General features: G+C 41.8%; 1 long non-coding RNA gene across 1 annotated transcript in view; it reads left to right on the plus strand.

The window, feature by feature from the left end:
• The first annotated feature begins 3,120 nt into the window (after window positions 1-3,120).
• Window positions 3,121-6,271, plus strand: part of LOC123983419 — a 7,058-nt gene continuing 3,907 nt past the window's right edge. The window contains exons 1-2 of the long non-coding RNA XR_006828186.1: window positions 3,121-3,239; window positions 3,841-3,988. This is a non-coding gene — a long non-coding RNA (uncharacterized LOC123983419). The remainder of the gene's footprint in view (window positions 3,240-3,840; window positions 3,989-6,271) is intronic.

The following is a 6,271-nucleotide window of genomic DNA, read 5'->3' on the forward strand; positions in this document are numbered from 1 at the left end:
GTTGACGAACTCTGAGTGGTCAAACTCAGAGTTTCCGGTTTCAGAACAGGTATTTAAAATTAGTTTAGTCAACTCTGAGTATGTTGAACCTGATGGAAGCGCGTGCGTGGGGATGAAAAAAAGCCATCATCAATGGAGCTCCGATGATACGATTCACCATGGCAACGGGTGATAACGCGGACCATGATTGGCTCTAAACGAAGCAGTGGAGGAAGGATCGATACGTTAACAATATTACATTTTATACAGCATTGCTTATTCATCATTTACCAGACTGGAAATTCCTTAATGAATGATAAAGTGCTGGAATTCTCCTACAGCCTGTTATTCATTTTAAATAGCTACAGGCCTGTTTATTCAGCTGTAACCTGACGGGACTAAATGCCGGTGGCAATAACTGAAGAGGAAATATTAATCGAACAGATTAGACACAGGCCTACTGTAGCTTCCCTCCAGTTTAAATCACGAACACAAGGCGTTCCTTTGGTTACAGGCATTTATTCCGACATTCACGTCGTCAAGCATGCCGTGAGAACTAGACAAATAAAATACACAAATCATAAAATCATAGAGAATAATCATTAAACACATCTTTCACAAACACAAAATAACTTACAAAACCATCCCTTTGCAGACTAAAAGCTGTTAAACCTGCATATAATTAGCTTACTTTACATTCAGATGGACGATGCTATCACGTTATTATCACGTGAAACTCGGCTAATATATTAGCTGTAGTTAGCCTTTCCGACAATATGAACACAACGTAAAACCGTACAAATAACCTTGCATACCTCAATGGCCGCGTTAACTCAAGGGGAACCCCCCTCCAGAAAAACACTTTTAATCACTGTAGACCTTGCTTACATGATGGAATATCATACACCTTGGTAAAAACAGCATGTAACCACATGTAAAGTTATTGTAGCTAGAAGTGGGTTACTCATAGCCGGACTAAATCAGGTCTATAGTAAACCTAGATGGTGAAATGACGGATATTGCTTGCTGGGAGCCTAAATGTCCTCATGACTACCAACACATCCTCTGATAGGCTAAATGAATAGTAGTAGTAGTAATAGTAGTAATAAAGAGCAATGTGTTTCAAATGTTGCTGTTTGTTTCAATTTGTATGACTCCTTTCAATTCAGTTTTATTTACATAGTGCCAATTCAGTAATCTCCTAGCGCTTTTCATATAGAGCACAGGCCTGTACCACGAAGCAGGATTTGAGCTTATCCAGGTAACTTTAGGGTTAACCCTGGGTTTTCATTATCACGACGGTGGTTGACTTCTTACCGGGTAGAACGCCATGGTAGCCTACCTTATGCTGAACGGCTAACCTGCTCCGGAGCAGGTTATGTTCCAGATAAGAGATCAACTATTAAAAATGCCGCCTACTGAAGATTCACTCTCTTGGAAAAAGACACCGTAAGTGATCCCACAGACTGTTTTATAGGCTGCTTTTATGTTTGTTTTGGTGATGTGGAGAAACTTTTGGATAGCGACATCATCCTACAGAGACTGAAAGCCTTGTAAGCTACTATTGCTAGGCCTACAGGGTTCTAGGCTAAACCTGCTTAGGCTACAGCTTTAAAATGTTTTTGGGGTTTTTTGTTCCCCAGTTGTTTCTCACAGCACGTTTTTTAATATGTGAGGCTGAATATTATGAGCAGTTTGGTAGGGTTTAATCATGCCACCTATATTCCATCTAAACAAACCAAGTTAAGTCAACCAACCATTATCATGTTATTTGAACACTAAATAGATGTGTTGGTTAAATATAATATTAATATTTCCATTAAACTCATTTGCATCTTTTTTGAGTTACACGTTCATTCTTAGTTAATTTAGTGAAATCACTTTGAGTGTATTCACACTTCAGTTGAACAAAATTCAACTTCAAATCTTGAGTGAGAATGTTCACTGGACAATGGTCTGATAGCAGAAATAGTTTGATGCGTGTTTCAGTTTACCTCACTGCATCTTAAAGATGCTCTCTAGTAGATGTTTCCCTGAAATTCTGATACATCTAGCACTCATTTTGTTTTGAGAAATCTGATAGCTTTCCCTGCTATTAATTGTGTGTTCGGGCGTGCGTTTATATGCGCCTGCTTCAGTGTCAGCATGTGTGTCTGTGTGGGTGCTCTCATGTGATTTATGGGGAGGGTTGTTCTGTAACCTCAGCTGCTGTGTCCAAACCAGTCTGTTCCTTCTCTGGCCTCGGTTTCTCCCGCCTCTACTCAACCAACCATTTCATCATTTTCATTCTCAGGACAATCTAGTCCAGTTTTGTTTATCCACGTCCTCTTCCTCTGCCACTACGACCACAGCCCTCTTCTTATTCTCTCTACACCATCAACTGTGCCGTTTGCAGACTGTCTGTAGTTGTGTGTGGTTTTCCTCTTTGTTTTGACATTTGAGGAATTTTCTCTGTGTGAACCAAAATCCCAAGTCACACAGAGATTGGGTCTCAAGCCCCAACAACATCAAGCCCTTATGGCACAGAATCACTTAACACAAGGACAACTGAATTGAAATTGAAGATCACCAAGCTGGACCTCCAAGTACAACGACTAACATTAGAGACCAAGGCTAAGTACTCCAGAAGATGTGAATGCAACTCTATCCCTACTAAAACCATCCAGTCCAATGAGCTGATGTACACCACAGCAACAGTGATCCTACAGTTGCTTGGCTATACGATGAACACTGAGGGACCAGGCAGTTAGGCATGAGGAGTCAAGAGGGAAATTCAAAAAAGAAGGGTTTTTAGTTACCAAAAAATCACTACAACAAAAGATAAAGTTTTGGGCACACAAAAGAGGTCAAATAAACAAACAATAACTAAAGCTCTGAACATAAGAGACTCAAAAATACAACTGACCTACTACACAAGAAACAAAGGGGACGTATATATTGGCTGATCAGACCAGTTTTGACACACAGGGGAAGACTAACAACCACAACACTACTACATAACTACAAAACACAACAAAACCTACCTAAAAACTTATTCCAAAAGAAATGTACATTTACTTAACCTTAACTCAAAATACTCAAATATAATAAATCTAAACCCCAAAATATTTAAGGAGAGAATAAAGCCACCCCCCAGACATAGCAAGCAGTGGTAGTGTCCAATTAGGCCACCTCTCCTATAAAGCTGCTCCTGCTCCAAGCACCAACCCTTTAAGCCAGCAGACTTCCTCAATCTCTCCTGGGTGTGGCATCCAACACTGGTAAGCTCAGAAACAAAATGACAATCCAAAAGTAACTAATAGTGCGCACTCCAAAAAGATGCTTCTGTATAGTCAACTAAATAAAATATAATGTGAAATGAACTAAGTGTCCTGTAAGTTTATTTGTAACCAAATAAATATTTGCAACAAATATCTAATGTGTATGAAGAAGGTATATAAACTAATCCTAAAGAACACAGCATAAACTCAATGCATGAGGTTACCGCTCTTCATCTGGTTGTGAGGCCACGGCTGTGGCCATCACAAACACCATAAGCCACAAATAGTATTATCCCCAATGGCCTCTAGCCTTCTTATCCATATCCATGGAGGAGAAAGCCAGAGGCCAAGATCAAGGCAACACGGAGAGAAGTTAGTCAGCTCTCAGTTACAGAAAGGTGGAAGGAAAGGGCTACCTAAGAAATACAATCTGTCTATACCTGAAGCACTGGATCCCACCAAAGACTTAGCGCTCTGGCTACCGGCCTAAAGTGTTATATCCAGCACTACCTCTCCTCGGTTTACCTCTTGTTCTCAGCTGTTGTCCCCCACCGTCCTGTTGCCTGTCTGTTTTTCCTCTGTGACAATGTTTGGTTTGCAGGTGGGTATGGCTCTCCTGCCTGGCTCCTGCAATCAGGTTTTCCACACACCTGCATCTTGTTCCAGGTTGCGCATAAGAGGATAAAAAGGAAGCCAGGGTATCAACCGGATCACCTGCTCCATTAGGACAAGTCATCAGATTCATTCAGGTAAGAGATCCCCCCCATGATGCCTCACAAAAACATATCGTGCTTGTATCTTGATACAATTTTACCGCATTACATATAGGCCCCATGTTCCGCCCCACCTTTTGCGATGCAGGTGCAGGTAACGAGGTGAGCTTTCAGTAGCCTAAATGTTGAGATTCAGTCTTTCAACCACTACTTGAGCGCATTTTAGGGCATGAATGGATTTTGTTTCATTGCTTAGAACAATGTTTGAAATGCTCTCTAGTGTTAAATAGCCTAAACATCATTTTTCAAGTGATAAGTTAAGTGCGATAAGACCACTTATTCAGTACCCCAGTCTTTTAATGTGGAAACGCAGACACACGGATGAGCTGAAAAAATAAAGCTGATATTTTCATACAGCTCATAAGAACACATCAAATCAATGCATTATAAACTACCCCTGTTACTTTAGGCATTCACACGGTCAGCAATTTGTCTCCCTGCATGTGTCAGCTCAACCCGTTCTCACTCCCTGACTCGTCACATGGATGCATGGTCAAGACACACGGTGTCAGTTTGTAACTCATTGGGGGAAGCCCTATAGTGTCAGTTTGATAAAGGTAGGCAAGGAGATGGATGGGGTGGATGGAGGATCAGAATCCTGACTTTGAACCAGGGAACTGGGGTGTGTCCTATATGAAACACGGTGAACATCAAGTTGGATGAGATGTGTAAATTGTGTGGGGGTGGTGATGGCCCAATGGATAAGACTATGCCTTTGGTGTGAGACCTGGGTTCAATCCCCCACTGTGACCATTGTCATTGACACTTGGCCCCTAGTTGCTCCAGAAGCGTGCGACCTGACATGTATAGCAATTGTGAGTCGCTTTAGATAAGTGTCAGCTAAAAGAGAATGCAAGTTAACTTGGGTGTTAACTGACCTATGTAGTTATATTAACCCAAACCATGAGCTCTTAAACTTAACAAAGTAGTATTGTGCCTAAACCTGACCACATTGCAACATTTCACAACTTAACATGCCATTTTGAAAGTCTCACTGGATGTTGCATATTCATTTCTGACTGGTTATCTGCTGCAAACACCGCCTCTTATGTAAACGTGCTCACGGCTGCATGGGGAAACCCTGGGTTGTCCTACAGAGTTGATAACCAACTTCGTGGGACCGCTTATCACAACTGTAGGGTTAGTGAAGCCAGATAACAGATCCTGGGCATGTTTAACTCGCTTTGTGGTCAGGCCCCAGGTGTAAAGGCGGGCAACGTGGATCATGGTAGTGCTCTGACATGTAGGCCTAATCAGGACAATGTGGAGCTCTATGGAGGGGTGTGTGTATATATCTATATATATCGAGAGACTTTTTTAACAAATAAAAAACTTAAAAATTGGCTGTGCAAAATTATTCAGCCCCTTTATTTTCAGTGCAAACTCTCTCCAGAAGTTCAGTGAGGATCTCTGAATGATCCAATGTTGACCTAAATGACTAATGATGATAAATAGAATCCACCTGTGTGAAATCAAGTCTCCGTATAAATGCACCTGCTCTGTGATAGTCTCAGAGGTCGGTTTAAAGCGCAGAGAGCATCATGAAGAACAAGGGCCAGGCAGGTCCGAGATACTGTTGTGGAGAAATTTAAAGCCGGATTTGGATACAAAAATTTCCCAAGCTTTAAACATCCCAAGGAGCACTGTGCAAACGATAATACTGAAATGGAAGGAGTATCAGACCACTGCAAATCTACAAAGACCCGGCCGTCCCTCTAAACTTTCAGCTCATACAAAGAGAAGACTGATCAGAGATGCAGCCAAGAGGCCCATGATCACTCTGGATGAACTGCAGAGATCTACAGCTGAGGTGGGAGACTCTGTCCATAGGACAACAATCAGTCGTTGCACAAATCTGGCCTTTATGGAAGAGTGGCAAGAAGAAAGCCATTTCTTAAAGATATCCATAAAAAGTCTTGTTTAAAGTTTGCCACAAGCCACCTGGGAGACACACCAAACATGTGGAAGAAGGTGCTCTGGTCAGATGAAACCAAAATCGAACTTTTTGGCAACAATGCAAAACGTATGTTTGGCGTAAAAGCAACACAGCTCATCACCCTGAACACACCATCCCCACTGTCAAACATGGTGGTGGCAGCATCATGGTTTGGGCCTGCTTTTCTTCAGCAGGGACAGGGAAGATGGTTAAAATTGATGGGAGGATGGATGGAGCCAAATACAGGACCATTCTGGAAGAAAACCTGATGGAGTCTGCAAAAGACCTGAGACTGGGACAGAGATTTGTCTTCCAACAAGACA

Source organism: Micropterus dolomieu, linkage group LG14, assembly GCF_021292245.1.
Source record: "Micropterus dolomieu isolate WLL.071019.BEF.003 ecotype Adirondacks linkage group LG14, ASM2129224v1, whole genome shotgun sequence".
In the NCBI taxonomy this organism is placed as follows: domain Eukaryota; kingdom Metazoa; phylum Chordata; class Actinopteri; order Centrarchiformes; family Centrarchidae; genus Micropterus; species Micropterus dolomieu.